General features: G+C 47.5%; 1 long non-coding RNA gene across 1 annotated transcript in view; it reads right to left on the bottom strand.

Moving 5' to 3' along the window:
* LOC123616730 (uncharacterized) overlaps window positions 1-2,623 on the bottom strand; it is a 63,685-nt gene extending 61,062 nt beyond the window's left edge. The window contains exon 1 of the long non-coding RNA XR_012506867.1: window positions 2,408-2,623. This is a non-coding gene — a long non-coding RNA (uncharacterized LOC123616730). The remainder of the gene's footprint in view (window positions 1-2,407) is intronic.
* Window positions 2,624-17,850: the final 15,227 nt, after the last annotated feature.

The following is a 17,850-nucleotide window of genomic DNA, read 5'->3' as shown; positions in this document are numbered from 1 at the left end:
TAGCTCTTGATGTTTTCAGAGACAATTTGGGGAAAGTTCTCGAAGGCCTCTGAGCCTCATGTGCCCACTGAGTCAGTAACCTGAAGTTCGGCCCCCATGGCTGTCTAGTCGCTCTGGTCCCAGTTAGGGCCTCAGCGCAGTACTGCACGTAACACAGCAGGCGCACCTCTTCCCTGGAGCCTGTCCCAGGCTTCCAGGATGTCCTCTCCCCCTGAGGCTGGACACTCTGCCCACACGATCCATCACAGCTGCCTCTGGCCCTTCCTTGCATGTCAGTGATTCTTGGGGCTCCATCCTGGGCCCTCTTCTCCTTTGTTCCCACACCCCCCTGAGCCCCAATCTGCATCCTAGTCTCCAGAGTAACCCCAGCATCCAGCAGAGGTTGGGCCAACTCTCCCTTGGATTCCATGGACCATCATGGTCATGTCCAGCTGCAAGTCTCACCCCTCGCTCAAACTCAGTGTATTTGTGATGAATGTCACCATCAACTCTCACAAAAGACAAGCCTGCCCTCCATCCTGTGTTCCCAGGCTCAGTCAGCCAAACCCCAAACCCAGAAGGAGCCTCAGCTTCCGCCACCACCATCCCATCCTCCAGTCTCATCGCTTCTGGTTTATAAGCATCTCTTGACTTCTTTCAGCCAACACTCTTTCCCACAACCCACCCATCAGATGACGCCTCCACTGCCAGCTTCACCCATCCCCACACTGTGCCGAAACTCAGGCTCCCTACCTGCTCAGAATAAGGTTTTGTGGTGCTTTTCAAACTTTTTTTTTTTTTTTTTTGGCCACAAGTCATAGTTAAAAATCAAATTACACACGCCCCTATAAATTTTTAAAAGTTCACAAAATTACACCACCCTTACTATCCAAGACAGACAGACACGTATTTCCTATCTTATTCTATTTAAGTTTAACTGTTGCACTTTTTTTGGAAAGTTGGTTGCAACCAAGAGAATCGATTTTGCAACCCTCTAATGGGTCAAAATCAGTGGTCTAATGGAGTGGAATTGAATTACAGAATTTATATTTTGAGCCTGGTGGATCACACATTGTATACAGACCTGGTCCTCAGAAGGAGGGTCCAGGGGACAGAGGCTCTTCTGCTTGTGTGGCCCTTTGTGTCTGGAGTTTGGAGGAGAAGCCCACAGATGAGGCGAGTTGGCAGTCAACAAACGTGTGTGAACATCTGTGATTGCCGGCGTCTGGTGGCTCAGGCCCTTAAGTGTGTCAATACACACATAAGAGGGTCTGTATGGTGGGGCAAGAGGCAGCTCAAGTTGGCGTGACCACAAATGCCTGAGTGTGAGTGCGCGTGTGAGTCCGTGCGCGTGCACTGGGAGAATCACGATGGAGTCTCAGGCTGCACTTCTCAGTGTCCCTGTGGACTTGACCCCACTGACCCCACCCTTTCTCGGCAGCCCCTTCCAGCAGCAGAGAAGGGGAGGACACTTGAGAGAAGTCCCAGGAACCCAACCAAGTTCATGAAAGCTTCTGGAGAAGGGTGCCACCCTGAGGCCTGGTTGATCCACAGACACGTGGCTCACCGACTGGGGAGCCACTCAAGGGAGAAAAGAGAGAGGCCTTCAGCCTGTCTGGGGTCCAACAGACCCCAGCCCACGGCCCCAGGATTCCTCCTTCCCACACCTCAGATGCCATCATCTACCCCGGCTTCTCCCAGAAGCCTCCCCACATCTCCCTTTCCCCTATGATAAAAAAACATCACAGCTGTGACGTCTCTTTGTCTTAATCATGTCCCCAACTCTCTCGCTGGCCATGACACGGTGGCCAACTTCTGTCCGCTCAGTACCTCCTAGTTGTCCCAGTAAGACATGTAACATTCCCAGAGCCACCGGACCACAACGAGGTCTGCTGCTACGGTATTTACCACTTCATCTAAAATATTTTAAAATGTTTAGATGTTCAAACCATTAATCAGAGAAGGGCACCCCAGCTCTGCTCAAAGCTCTCTGGCCTCTCCTGGCACCAAACCATAACAAGCTCCCCAAATCGTGCCCTGCCACCCCTCGGGGGTCCAACGTCTGGCCCTTGGTTCCTAACCTCCTCCCCCAGAATTTCACATGCCTGACTGTTTCATCTTGCAGAACTTGGCTCAAACATTAATTATCCCTTCAACAGAGTTGGGGCCAGAGGATGAGCTTTGGGGGACGTTAGTTTCTTCCCAACATAAAATCCTAAATAGGTCACTCCCAAAGTCACCTCCAAATAAACTGATACCTTAAGAAAAAATCATTTTGAAACAAACACCCTGGCCCCGCTCTCAAACCAAATGCCTCCCCAGACCTCTCCAAATAAAATTCAGCTGCAACCGCTGACCTTGCAATTTAATTCTCTGTCACCGCTTTATAGCATTTGTCATTATGGGAAATTCTTGTGTTTCTGTTTACCTGTTTATTGGTTGTCTCCCAGGCTAGACTGCAAGCTCCAGGAGGGCAGGGGTCTCCCCTGTCCCCTTCAGGCCAGGATTCTGGAATGCAGTGGGTGTTGCACAGATATCTGTTGAATGAATGGGCTGACCATCGTTTATGCGGCCCATGGCCAAGGCCTGCTTGTATAGAGATGGCTGTGCTCACCATCAGCCTCTCCCAGTTGCTCGAGACCATCTGAAAGGAAAAGTATGGACACCATCGTAAGGGACTCATGTTTACTGAATGCCAGTCACTTTGCAAACATAACCTCGTTTAATCCTCAAAATAGTTTCAACAAATAAATATCAACAGTTCTAGCAGCACAACCCCACCCTCATGGTCTCTGCTGGCGCCCACCAGCACATATACCCCAGAGGCACAAAGTCAGGTGTCTTATCACCTGTCCTGGCCCCCTTCCCCAGGCAGCCCAAACCCTTCTGCATTCTGCTCCCACAGCCCCTGGGCCCTGCCCACCTCATCAATCCCTCAGTGACAGCATCAGCTCTAATGGAGCCCCCCCCCCAAAAAAAAACCAGCAACTAGAAATGTTGCCATGGTGAGAGGCTTCTGTCCATCATGGCACCCCCGGCCCACGGGGATGCAGGCAACCGTTATTTACGATTTTGTGATCACAAAGGCAAGATAGAAAAAAAAATTCTGATGTCAAAGTCTAAAGAAAGAAAAGACCTCAGGTTGTATCTACCCGATGTTTACATCTGTGTCAGCAGGATGTGAACAAACAAATGGACAGGAGCTGGAAGGGGTTGTAGAAAGTGAAAAATGATGGTTCAAGGGGAGAATGGTAGGACTACATGATGAGTGATTCTTTCAATTAAATTGTATTATTGCTTCCATGCTAGTTTTAAAAAGCAAAAAGTAGGAAGAAAAGAGAAAGAGAAAGAGGGAATGAGGGAGGGAGGGGGGAGGAAGAAGGGAGAGAGAGAGAGGGAGGAAGCAAGAAAAGCAAATCTTTTGCCGTTTTTTTCTGGAATCTGTTATGGAGCAGGGAGCCAGAGCCGCCCCTGCCACCAGTGTGCAGAGAGATGTCTCTGGTAGCCAAAGAGAGAGGTGGAGCGAAAGGCATGGGAAAGAGACAGGTGTCCCACACCTGTCATCTGTCCCCAAGCAGCAACCATGGTGGCAAGGTCCCTCCCCAGGGACTCAGGCTTCCTCTGTCCCAGCACTTCCCTCTCTCCACACACATCACCTCCAGCTCAGTCTATCCCTCCACCCTTTGAACCCTGTCCCCTTTCTTTTCCAAGAGCCAACTCAAAACTCTTCTTGCAGGAAGCATTTCTGGACTACCTGTCACTCTAGGAATCTTCAGCTTGCTAATGTCTGCCTTCTTCTTAATGTAAGGTTTTTCATCATATAGAAGCGAATCTTTAATATTGAGAAAGACCATGGCCTTTAGTTCCAGCTCTGCCACTCTCCAGCTGTGTAATCTTGGGCAAGTTACATAACCACTCTGAGCATATGAAACTATAAAATGGAAATACTGATACATCCCAAAGGGCTGTGATAAGGAGTCAATGAGATAACATATATGTAAATATCCCTGGAAAGTATTGGGCAAAGAAGAAGCAGTCCATAAATGGGAGTTCTTCTTATGACATGTGGCATGAAATTCTAAGAAAGCCGTCATGTCGTTAGTTGTATTCTGAATTGCACTACCTCTACGTGAACTAGATGTGACACTCCCTGAGGAAGCATACTGTTCCTCCTAAATCCTACATCTCTCTCTAACCCCATCCTTGCTCCCATCAGAGCATGTGACCCACAGCCAGGGGACAGGCAAGTTGCTGGACCCCCAGCCTTTTCACGCAGAGACCCAGGACTCTGCTCACCAGGGCAGTGTGGCCGGACCCATTTGGCTGCTAGAACCAGCGAACCAGCCAGGAGCCAGGAGAGAGGTGGGCTCAAGGTGGGGTGGGAGCTGGAGATTCCCTTCCCCAAGGTTCAAAGCCTAGAATTCGCCAGGAATCACCACACCCACTTTGCCCTCCTGCTCTAGAAGCCTGTGCTGGTGGAACTTAAGACCGAATTATTTCCTGAAAGGGCTTGGAAACCAGCCCCACAGGGGCTCCCAACCATGTCTTCGTGAAGGATGGAATGTTCCTGCTAGGCTCACACTTTGAAAGCTTTTGCCAACCAGGTAAGCTACCATAATATTAATAATAATAATAACCACCATTTCCTAAGGGACAACAACATGCCAGGTATCTTATAAATGTTATTAATTTTTAAATATTTGCTAAATAATAAATTTATTTTCCCATTTTTATTCATCAAAGACACATGTAACTGCCAATCAGAGCTTCTGGTCAGCACGAAACCACATCTGCGAGCACAATGAGCTGTGAGACCTGGAGCCCCAAGCGAGGAAGTGTCAGGTCTGGCTGGCCAGTCAGCCTCAGCAAGGGGACTGCAGATGTCTTTCCAGTGATCGCCTAAAACATGAGACTTGCTATCGGTCCCTCCTCCCCTGATACGCCTGTCAAGGACCTCAAGTAAGGAACAGGGAATGCCGGCTGAGCTAATCCAATCGCCTCATCTTGCAAACACCCGGAGATAACAAGAGTGTTACCCCCAGGTCACACACCTGGTGGCAGGAGCAGGGCTCCTGATCCCAGTGCAATGCGCCGTGCTGGGAAAAGCAGCCTGGACCCCCAGGGCCAGTGGTCAGGGCTGCCAGAGGAGCTTCCCCCGTGCACTCTGCACGCCCCCCGTCTCCCCTCCCCCGTTCCCTTTGAGTCCGGGCTCTGAGCATGAAGGGAACTCTCCTTCCATGGAGAAAACCCACCTCCAGCAGGGCCGAATCAAGCAGCGGCTGGGTTAGAGTGCCCACCGACGTAATTCAAACTCAAACAGTGCTAACCAGAAATCTATGTAGCGGGGGTTCTAGAGAGCTTTGAGTTTTCCCCTGGTGACCATGTCAGTGCTAACATTTGAATATCAGGTATCAAGTTCTCTTCCCCTCAAACTGGTTTGGGAGCCCTGCTTTACCAAAGCCACATGCTCAGGACCCTCGGGATATATCCTACTCTCCCTCCAAATCTGCCCTCTTCCCATGTTCTTGTTTGTAGAGGAAAGCGTTCAGCATCCTAGGGCTCTTTAAAATACATACATATAATATAAATATTATGTAGACAATGGTATATAATAAATGAATGGAAAAGGGAACATGCTTGCTACAGATTAGGTCTTCCATCACCAGAAATATATTCTCAGAACATGCCTCATAGCCAATGAATTTTTATACATCGCTGTTGTCGACAGATCTATATTACGGAAGGAAAGGCTTAAAGATGCAAGTAGAAAGAGTTCGGTCAAAGGCATCCCATTGCTAGGTCCTCTCACTCCAGATATGTTATCCTGCCTTTAAAACCGGGGCATTTGATTGGCATCTGAGGGGCCCACCCTACCATGTTTGAAGTTCAAACAAATATTCACTTGAAATATTCACTAGTTCTCCCACTGAAGCAAAGTTCAGGCTGGCTTGGTGGGATGGGATGGGGTGGGGTGGGGTGGGGTATGACAGGGCTGCTGGCCGTGTTTCAAGGTCAGAATTTTCACCAAGCCAGAACTTTCATATTCAAATGTATCTCGTTCCCTTCCAAAGAGACATTTTGGGAACACCTATTTTATTCCAATGACACTGCCATGCTTAAAAGCCCCAAGAACACTTCTTCTAGGAGTACACCAGATCCTGCGGCACACTGTTTTGAAAATCCTCAGTGGTGGAGAAGTTTCCTCCTTCAGGGAGGATCTGACTGAGTAAGATTTGAAAGTCCTTCTGAGCCAAGTCTGGTCAATAAGGTAAGTGATCAGACCAGGAGGTGCTCTTTTGAGCAGAAATGAGACTGGGATAGACACCAGCAAGACTCCTTTCAATCTGTCTGTGATGGGTATGTGCGTGTGTGTGTGTGTGTGTGTGTGCGCGCGTCCACGTGCGTGTGTGTGTGTGTGTGAGTATGAATATGTGATTTGGAAACTAACTTCTGAAAGAGAAGCCCTTAAAAGATTGGGAGTGCTTGCAGTGTTGCTGGAAGGACAGCATATCTTTTCAAAGTCACGGCTCCAAAGAGGTCAGCTGTTACTGGGAAATAGAAACGGGAGCGTACGAACCCAGGCTGGCGATCTCAGTACTTTGGAGCCCGACTTGGGGGAAGAAAGCAGTGAGGCTCCAGTGCAGGCTGGAGTGGAAGCCACTCGGTGGTCAGGCCCTGGGCTGCACCGTGTTAAAGGAGTCCCCTGGGCGGGGAGGCTGGGAGGCGGCTGCGGGGCCCCTCCTCCCGGGCCTGCTGGCTGGCCGGCTCTGTTCTGAATGACACAGCTAATTAAGGTAAGTACTATTGCAGCTCTGGGCTGGAGCTGCCGAAACGGGGCTCCCCTTCCTCTTGGCTCAGCTTCCAGATGAATCCATATTTCAGGGGTTAACAGCTCATCTGTAAATAAAATAAAATGTCCTCTGGGCTGCAGCCAGGTAGCCCATTCCTGCCTTTGGCCTGAATGTGATTAGCACGTAGGAGCCCGAGCGAAGGCAGAGAGGTGGGGGGGAGGGAGCAGCGGAAGGAAGGAGTCAGTTGGAGATGTTTAAGACCTCTGAGAAGCGATTTTGGTGACTGATTGCCAAGAGGGGTTCCCCCCTGGACGCTACCTCCCTGGCCTCCAACTTCTGAAATGAAGACCACTCGGAGACAAAAACCTAACATGGTAAATTAGCTACTTACTGCTCAAGGCCTCCAAAGAGAATGACTAAGGCAGGGGCACCGGACATAGGCCTAGGAGGAGCCCAGCTGTCCCTTGGACTTGGAGGAGAAGGGAGTGGTGGGAAGGAGGCTGGCTTTGCTTTAGGCTTTGCCCCTGTTTTTGTCAGAATCTCAAAGGTTAACCAAGAAAGACATAGCAAGACAACACGGGCTGTGTCGGTAGCAGCAAACAGGCTAGGAGGATTACAACGGGGTAAAACCACAAGGCACCTTCATGGAACCATCCATGTGAAGCTGGTCTTCTGACTAAACCTAGCTTGGGGAAAGAAAAAAAAAAAAACCTGCTATTTGAATACATTTAATTGTTATTTTATTTTTTAAATTGATTTTGTATGTGAAGCCCCTGCCTCTTCTTCAAGGGAGACAGGGGCCCTGATAAAGCTACACAAACAACATTGTATCTAACTTCAGAAGGAGCCTTCTGCCTCTTGAGAATGTGTTAAGAAGGAGGGAAATCTCTATGCCACCCCGGCAACTGCAGTAATTAAAATAAAGCAACAGTCTTCACAACCGTTCTGTAAATCGAAAACTCTGCAAAGGTTAAAAAGTTGATTAAAAAACAGCAAGGCGACATCGTTTAGGGATAAAACACACACTTACGTAGCCGAGAGCCACCCGTCATACTGGGTTAGGTTTTGCTTAATTTTCCAAAATCCCCTAAGTGGGTGTCCAGGTGATACTTTTTATGCCTTTTTATGTGTCTAGCTACTTAGTCTCTTTAATAAGCTCGGAATGACGATACACATGGGTTACATTAAGGGCTTGAAAAGTTTTCTCACATCCAGCGACGCAAGAAATTCCTCCCAGTATATCTCTCTTGTCCGCGTGTCTGCTCTCTCGTTAACGTTCCAGCAACCCTTCCTTTCTTCACCCCAATTTCAGCATGTGGTGAAGGCATTAGCGGGGGTCGCAACACATTATTTCCCGGTTCCAGTGAGGTGAGGAGGAAAAGTTGACTGTACTTCTAAAAGCGCAGTCAGCTTTGGAAAGCATGGTCTTTTTTTTTTTTTTTCTTTTACAAACAGCCCAACTGTAAGCAGCCTGTCATTTCTCAGCCTGTTGTTGCATTCCTAAAAAACAAACTGTAGCTGTTATCTTCCCACATTAAACACACACACACACACACACACACATACACGCAACTCAGCTTTGATATTTCTAATACCATCTTTTGGCATACTTTCCATGAATTATTCCGACATTGAACGTTCCACAGGATAAGTTACATAAGGGTTTTTTTTTCTAAAATCCAAATCTGCACCGGAGTTTTCTGTTTCCATGAAAAGCTTTCTAACATGTGCCCAGAAAATGAACTTCTAGTAATTGTCACCACCGTATTAATGCGTATCTTCTGTTGGAAGAAAATCTGTAACCTCATCAAGGAATAGAATTCAGATAAATTTTCATTGTCCCACTGCACAAAGCTAAGCTTAGGCGAATCCTAATTTGTAATTCATTCTTCTTGTTTAATTCATAATTTGATGCTAAACGTGATGACACAGTGGTGCCCCTACAAATTCGACTGCTTCTGTCCTCAGATCCATTTCTTGTATCTACACGGGCTTATGTTGTATGCTAAAACTGGTTTTAAGCTTTACAGAAGTGCAACATAATTGGAAGGGAAGGAAGTTATTTTTTCTAAGCATAGCCAGCCATCCTTAATCTCTCTCCAAATTCTGGGTCCCATTTTTATTGTTTTTACTCTTTTCCACTCTTTCCCACCCCCCCCCCCATTCTGGCTAACTGTGCTTCTCCATATTTCCCGAACCCCTTATTTGAAGCAAAAATTCCTCCTTGACAAATGCTTTTGGTTTAAAACTAATGTTTGCCCCAACTGGGTAAATGCCACAGAAGTAACAAGGCTTTCACAAAATATTCCACAAACTGATTTTTAATTTGCTGCATCATCAGCTACTTTTATGATAATATTTAATCTACTGAAACAAAACCAGCCTTGGTGGGGGGGAAGAAAACAAACAGCCACAACAAAGAGAAAGCGAGTTTATTTTTAGCAGCTCCATTCCCATGGAAGGAGGCTGCTGACACCAACAGCCTCACCTAAGAACACTAGTGTTTCTCTTTTTTTCTTTCTCTCTTTCTTCCTTCTTTCTGTTAATTATTTTCTCTCTTTTTTTTTCCCCTCAGTTGCTGAGCTAAACAGATGAAAGGTTATATATTTCACTATGTACAGCTAACAAGTCTCCATAAGCAGAAGGCTCTCAGAGAGTAACTCTCTGACCACAAAAAATGTACAGACTGATGATGAGCGTAAACAGTCACCCGTGGTCCAGATGTGCAAAACCCCGAAATGAAAAGAAGTTTCGTGACGGCACCACCTTGTGAGGTCAAGTTTAGAAAATCTGGCTCAGACGCCCCCAGTGCCAGGCCATGATGGAGATCACGTCATTATTTATAAGTCAGGGAAAGTAGGGAAAGGGGACAGTAAAATGTCTCAAAATTCATCGGGTTCCTTCAACTCAGGCACTTCGAACTTTTTACTCCAGAGGTCATTGTTTGAGAGGCAAGTCAGATGGGAGAGATGGCAAAGCAAACTCAACGTTCTGGGGGCTTTTACTAGTCTCTTTTGCCTATGTCTGTTAAGACAGATTTCTCAACAGCGAAGTATTCTATTGAGAGACAGTTCCGCCCAGTACTGTGCGGATAAAAACACACCTGAGAAACCATGCCCTGAAGATGCAAACTGTAATGGAAACTGAGCCAGGCCAATGGATGCCTCCCCGCCCCCTGCCCCTTGAGGAACTGCTTCCCAGCCAAAGGTGAGCCCCTCCACACGCCTCCGCATTTTTAAGCACTGGTCTAGATTAGGCAGCTCAAAACCATTAGAATGGGCCTTTCCTGAGTGGGAAAGACATTACTGAAGTTTTGCCTGTGTCTTTGGTCAAAAACGGTCCTTCCCCAGGAGCGCTGGGCTCGTGGCTCCTTGCTCAGCAAGGTAGAAATTGTCAGTTGCGTGTGAGCCGTGACCACAGCATGTACATCCCGTACACACCCCTTCCTCTGCTGAGCAGCTGCTGCGGCTGCAAACAGAGCAAGATCAAGGGGACCAAAGAGGCCAGCAACCCCGAAGCCACAGCGGCTCCGGCCACGGAATGCTGTGAGAGAAACTTCCAGTTATGTCAGGATATATGTTTCCCCTGGAAACGACTGAGGAAATTTCCTTTCAGCTCTGTAATTAGCTTGTTGGAAAGCTCTCTGATACACCTCCACACCCGAATTCTTACTATCATGAATTTTGCATTATTCTATGCACAATAATGCACATAAAATTAAATAAACAATTTAATTAATTTAATTAAAATTAAATATTAAACATATCATGGGTAAGAAACCTGCGCCTTTGATTTAATTGGGCGGGAGGACCCAAAGCAGTTTGGGTAACAGCAAAAAATAATTAAAAACAACAAGTACGTTAGCCTCTGGGTACATGAAATGTTGGGAGCCTCCTCTTGAGAAAAGTTTATTTAATTAAAGTTAAACTAATCTTTGGAAAACATTTGATAAGCATTTCACAATACAAATCATAATCCAAAACAATGAGGCTGAGCCTGCCTCTTCACAATACAAGAAAATCATGTTAAATAATTTATCTCTGGTGGTAGCTACTTTCTCCTTACACACGCACACACACACATACACACGCAGTAATCCAACAGACAGCGTGTTTACTAGGTTTGAATTCTAGGCAATATTTGATTCATCTACATCTAGATAAACATTAGCAAAGTGCATTAAGCATAATATGTCCACAGTGAGAATTCAGGAGACTTCGTGCCTGATTTTGAACTGGGTGTGGATTTTCAGAGCCAACAAACCCCCAGCGAAAAACATCCTCATGAATTTGTTTAAAAAGAAAATGCAAGTATTTTGGAAGGTCAGTATCTTGGTCGGCACTAATATAGCCCCCGATTACAGAAAGAGCTGCGTCCATAGTCATCCTCAGATACATCTAATTCGCAAGGCATCACTGTTAGTGCTTCATACCAGGAGAGAAAACTGTTTATATTCCCACTGTTTCCCCCCGGTTGGTGTGGCTGGATCTGTTATTCAGTTGTACACAGTTAGACAAGATTACTGCCAAAGAAAGACAGCAACCAGGCCCATGCACACACTACCCTGGTGACTATTTCCAGGCCCTGAACTGCCAGCACCCCCCAGGGGTCCATAGTCTTTACCAAATTAGGGCCCGGTTTGACACCTACAACCTAAGCAGGAATATCACCAAAATCAGCTTATGGTCCAATTCCAAAGTTACTGGATGCACACAGACTTCTCGGCTGACAAGTGCCTATAGGCATAACCCTGAGCCTAAATTGTGTAAATTCCAATTGTCCACCACTCAAACATCCCACATCCCTGAAGGAAGATCAAAGGTAGACCATCCACTGGCTTGAATAATTCTCTTCACTTCTATTTCATCATATAGAATAACGAAGTCTGCCAGAGGAGTTACAATATTTTCTTAGGCTCTGAAGATTCATAATTGATAAATGCAACCACATTCACCTCGGAGATCTGCTGGGAGCGTCTGATAATCTTTATAGCAAAAGATTTTCGCTATGTCTCTTGACACCAAGTCACATTCTCCAGCAGTCACACATATCCTGAAATTCACTGTGTGGGCCATGCATACCCACAGGTGCCACGCACATAGCAAAACACAAATCAAAGCGTAGTCCTGCCTATACCGAGGTTATTTTACAGTGGTTTTGCTCTGTAAAGAAAGCCGTAATGGTAGACAACATGCTACTTTATAAGCAGTAATTCATAATGGCAACTAATAATTACTCCTGCAGCATCAAGCATTCCTCAAAATATTCGGCTAAGCTTTTAACCACTTTCTCTGTTAAGTTCAACTTTTCTTTGATCAGAAGAACAAAGTACCTTTGGAGACTTCCAGTTGGGCCAAGAGACACGGCGATCCAAAGGGTGGCCTGCCTATATTTTTACCAGACTGATATTTAAAAAGAAAAAAAAAAATTCTGGAGAGCAGGCAGAGCTAAGAAGGATGCAAGCAAAAGATCCCAAAGCCACCTCCAGCTCAATTAAGTCTTTAACCTAATTATTGGAAGAGGATGCTTCACCTTCTAGAAAAACACCCAGCGAAGAGCCTGGTGCAGCCCTGGTTTCCTCCAGCCAGGACCACAGCTGCAGAGGGTTTCTCCTCTGCCATCCAGGCCTTGTCAATGGTGCCCTTCATTTGCATGTCAATCCTTTTACATGATTAATATGTATTTATTGACCAGGAGGCTTTCCCAACCTAGGACAAAGGGAGACAGGCAGTCAGTCCCCTTTTAGAGGGCAGCCATAACTTTCCTGGCAGGGCTGACAATTGTGCACAGAAATAATTCTCTTCCAGAGAGAAAGTTCCCACCATTCAGACACACGGAGTGATGGAAAGAAAACAGTCTCAACTGCGCACCGCAAGCTTCTGGTCACCCTTCACTCCTTTTCCCCCCCAAGAGTCATCCATCTCCATCTCCTGCCACCTCAACTAGGGAGCACAGACAGGCACTTTGGAGACTGGGCAAAAATGACCCAGAGCCCGGAGTTTGCAGGTCTCATTGAGCCTGTGAAGGCCTCTGATGCCGAAGCCTGCCCACAGGAGAGGACTGACCAGCACACTGAGTCACTTGAGGGGAGAGACCCGCTTTCTTCCAAATGAACCTGACTCTAGAAACAGAACAAGGCTGCACCCCACACCGCCCACAGTTCAACTCCTCATGAATCTTTCATCCACTCAAATAAACGTCACCTTTCCCAGATCGACATGTGGAGTTTTGTTTATTAAACAGCAAACTCCGTTTTTAGAAAAAGATCAGCCTTATAGCTACCATGAAAGACTTCCAGAAATTCTCTCCTCTTACAGCCCTCCACTCCCCCCACAGGAGAAAATAAATACACAACAGCCTGGACGGTCCAACAGTGGCATAAACTTCCATTTTCACTCTGGCATCCGCCTCTCGGAATGTCGGAGATGAGACTCCAGATAAGTTTAGAAAAACTGTGCGAGGGATTATGATGACTTGTTTGTCCTGACGCCAAGGATATTGAGTCAGATTATCCAAGAGGGTTTGTTGTGTGTGTGTGTGTGTGTGTGTGTGTGTTTTGTCTTTATTCTGGGTGGTTCTGGGACTTAGTCTGATTGCTGGCTTCTCACCTCTGTGTGTATTAAGTTCTCGGCCGCACTGAGAGGCTGACAGTTCACTGTCTAGGGTTTCCAAGGTTGAGTACACGGAGCCGTCTCTTTTATAAAGTTCTTAAATGTAGAAATTAACAAGAAAAAAAGGGAATTTCCCTCAGGTTGAAGCAGTTCAAGGGCAGCCTCTAGGTAAGTCCTCTTGAAGGAAACACACACCCACTCATCAAGGGCCTAGAGTTGGAGTTTCTTAACAGAACCCCAAGAAGAAGTGGGTCATCTTTCAGCTCAAAGACTGGCTCCGAATTCCTCCCCCGGGATTCAACATCCTGGGAATTGATGAAAGGTATTCATTAGAGGTAAACTCACTTGATATTAAAAGGGAAGTCTCAGGTATCGGTCCCCCCAGATCCATCCCTGACCTACACCCTCCCGAACTCTAAGAAGTCAGGGACATGTGGTACCCTTTGTAGGAGGACCGGCCACAGGCTTGCTTTCTACCCACAGCCTGATCTGGGCAAGGTGAGGGGAGAGGCTTAAACAGCAACTGCTGTTTGTTTGACTTCAACCAACTCCTATTTCATTCACTGTGTCATTTTTACTTAAACTGGTTTACATGTAGAGGCTGTGCCTAAAAGACTCCCAGAAAGAGTCCTAGAATTCCAAGAATGTAAACTTCAAGGGCTAGGCCTGCAATGGGGAACTTACCGCAAGCAATTTAACATAAAATGGCCCCAGTAGGATGTTTCAAATTTCTGCCCAAGTTTTGCCCATACAGAAATGTGATGCTTCTGTCGAAGAAGGTATTTTCCTTAATAATAACTCCGAAGAACATTGCCCCAAAACAGACGTGGTGTCATTTCAGCCACGCCTCTCTACCTTCATACATCTCCTATGACTCCCAGAACGCCAGGAGTCACCCTGGGTCCCAGCTCTAAATGCCCTGTTCCAAATCCAAGGCTATGCTTCTGAAAGCTCCATATAAGCACATTTCCCAGAAAAAAAAAAAATCCATCAAAAATGCAGGCACATATGTCGATAGCCCCTGAGAACAAACATAAGAATGAGGAGGGAAAGTATCAAGGAAAATCAAACATCATCTCTAAATTCTATAAATCTGCGGTTTACTCTACTAACCTGAACAGATCTATGTGGTGGAAATAGGGAAGGACTTTTTTTTTTTTTTCTGAAGCTATCGACATACTAAACTAAGGTAGGTACACCTAAAACTGCCCGTGTTTTCTATTTCACAGGTCCTAAGTTCAGCTAAGTTAACCAACTCAAAACGGTCCCACAGGTAATGCTACTGACATTACCGAACTTAAGAGATGGGCTCCGATTGTGTTTACAATTCCCAAACATCCAGGCATAGCCTTCAGGAATTCATTTGGCTAATCTGGAAATCTGAGCTGTACCTCACCAACACGAATACCTGAAACACCAGGAAACCACCCCACTGGTACCCAATTCCGAGTAACACAGGCACGTAACTTAGGCCAGGTGGTGTGACTGAATAATTGATCAGGACACAACAGAAGGTTTATCCTCTGATGTTTGTCATCATTAGTATCCAACCTCGGTTCACTCAGGACGACCTTTTGTTTTAATTTTTCAAACCACTGACCACTACTTCTGGCGTCTGGCTGGGGGAGCGGGTGGAAACAACCACAAAAAACAAAAACAAAAACAAACCCTCTAGTTTTGAAAGAAAGGTTGAAGACTCCTGAACACCTCTCCTCTCTCTTTGGCTCCTTCCTCATCTAATTTTGCAGGCCATTAAACCAGAATGGGCGCTGGAGCATTTTAGTATTTGCTTTCACATTAAAATGACCGAGTCATTAATGAAAGCTGGCAGTTGTTCATGCAAGCAGCAAGCCCTCTTTCCTCCTTCCCGGACTTAAGTGTTGTGTTATCACATCTACTTCCTGTCGCACCCCCCGACTCCGCCCCACCCAGCTAGCCCTGCCTTCACTTACTGCATCAGTGGAAACTTGCAAGGCTCTGTGGGGTGACCTCGCTCTCAAAAAACCATTCAGACTGCCCCTCTTGGCCACTGAGGACTTTGTGGTGAAACAGTCATCATCTATTAAGGGCAGAGAAGGCAACTACACGGGCTAGACTCCCTTGCAAGCTATAGACGAGTGACCAGCTATCTAATAAGGGAAACCGCATCATTTCCAGGCTAGTCTATGTTGACACCCCAGGGCAACTCCCACACGCACACACACTTCCATAAGACAGCTTCTTAAGAAAAACAAGCCCCTAGAAAACAAAAGCACAACTGACCACTTTCCCCGCAATCTCTGAGCTGGGTAAGGTGAGAGGAAGAGGGGCTGAGAGTCCCTCCTGGTGATCCCCCACCTTGCAAACAATAGCCTTTGTGTTGGAGGGGCCCCCAGTGTGGGATAGCTGGAATGTGGGGACGCCACTGTGTTGGAGTTAATAACACTGTGTCACAAAGGAATTTAAGCCTGAACTCGAGACATTCTCCTTCTCGGGGCTTATACTTTCCCATCTTCAAACTTCTCCCCTCTGTCTCAAAAGAATAAGAACCCTCTGTAATTTCCCCCACCCACCCACCCCAAGGTCACTACTCTTCCTTCCAACTGCCCCTCGTGAAATGACTAAAGAACCCCTGATTGTGGAGAAGGCAACGACCAGGTCACGAGGTGAGTGTTGTACACCAAAGGTGAAAAGGCTCTGGATCCACTTCCAAAATGACCCACCCTTTCCAGAGGGGATTGCCTGCCCTGGGAGCTGTGTTTATGAGCCAAAATAAAACCGTGGACACAGAGCTGTCACTGTGGACACAGGCTCTTGGCCAAGCATGGAGGAGGTCAGGGAGGGCTAGTGTAGGGTTGGAATAGGAACTGGATGAGGTCAGGAGTGGGTACCCGGGTCTCCTGGCTCTCTCCTGCAATGTACCCCAAATTTCAAGGAACTCCACCTTAAATAGGAAAGGGAGGTGGTGTGGCAGTGAGGACAACCAGTGTCTCCCACACACATAAACTGAACACTACAGGGATCGTTGACAGTTAACGCTGTGGACACCCCCACCCCTTCCCCTGGTCTCAAATCCCTCAACTCTCAAGTCAGGGGTCAGTGGATGGGTGTCTACTTCATCCAGCGGGAAGTTGCAGTCTGTAACCCCAGAGAACAGCTCTTCCCTTCCCCAGGTAAGCCCACTGCAGGGGCTTTCCCCGACCAACGATGCCATCTCACAGCCAAGTGAGCCTGTGAACACTGAGACAGCTAAGACGAGACAAGGAGCTTGCTCGCTCGGTTTTTCCCGGCCGTGTTTGCCATTTGCGGGAATAAATGAAGCATCGGTAATCTCCATAAAAGAGCTTTCACGCTTCATTCTCTGAAACTAAATTGGGGCTTATATGGAAAGGAAAAAAGGGACTTTTAATTTAAAGTAATGATCATCAACACTCTGGCTTTAGAGGGCCTCTAGGAGAGAAGGGGTCCCCACCCTACCCCGGGAAGCTGGAAGGAGGGCCACTGAGCCTGTGCCTCGCCAGGTAGGTCTTGAAATGCTTGGACTGAGTCAAATCCAAAGGCGGACAGCTCTCTTGGGGTAACTGAGGGGATAGAGGAGCCTCGATAGCAAGAGATCGGAGACTGATTGTCCCGGAGAAAGGAAAGTGACAATCCTCATGGAGGCCCTGGCCCTGACTGGGGACAGAGGCGTCTTCTTCCAGCGCAGGAGTCTGAATTCCAGAACGTCAGTGGCAGTGGTGCCTCCCCAGAATCCCTCCCACCTCTCTGGTTATTTTCACCTGGTGGGTCGTTTGCGGCCAAAGTTTGCACGTGGGTTGTACAGAACACTCAGAGCCGCCCCAACCTCGAATCCCCTGGTCCTGCCCTGTCCGAGGCCCCAACGGTTCTAACCCCGAAAGGGAACTTGGTTCACTTAGCTGAATGCAGGTGGTGTAGGGGAGGCTCTATCCGTCAAATCCCCCCTCCCCCAAGCACTGACACAACACCCAGGCCCCCTCACTCCCGTTCTAGTTCCCAAGATTTTTCCTTAGGCACCTCCAATGAGGTAGACCTTGTGAGGGCATTTTAGAGAACAGATAAGAAACTCCAGGCCGGATGAGCGTGGATCTGGGTTTGGCAGTCCTCCCCGGGGTATCTACGTCCCGAGTCCCGACGGAGCTCTTGGTTTCCGCCTGCTGAGGACAGCGCACTTGGACTGGCCCTGATGTCGGAAGGCCGGCGGTGAAGGCCAGACCTCAGCCTGCAGGGGGAGGAGGCGGGGAACACCGAGCAAAGGATCGAAGGACGCGTCCCAGACGGGCCTCGGTCTCTAGCAGCCCTCCGTGCCCGGCCGAGCCCTTCTGAAAGCTCCGCAGGGCCTGGGCGGGCGCCGCCGAGAGAAGATGCAGATCAATGGCAAGTTGGCTGCTCTAGTTTTAAAGAAATTCCAAATAAACAGTGAACCCGAGCGGGGAACCACAGCTGTGCCTAGGAAAGCGAACTGGCCAATA

Source organism: Camelus bactrianus, chromosome 5 (assembly GCF_048773025.1).
Source record: "Camelus bactrianus isolate YW-2024 breed Bactrian camel chromosome 5, ASM4877302v1, whole genome shotgun sequence".
NCBI lineage: Eukaryota > Metazoa > Chordata > Mammalia > Artiodactyla > Camelidae > Camelus > Camelus bactrianus.
Note: the sequence above shows the minus strand (reverse complement) of the source record. Positions and strands in the feature narration are given on the sequence as shown.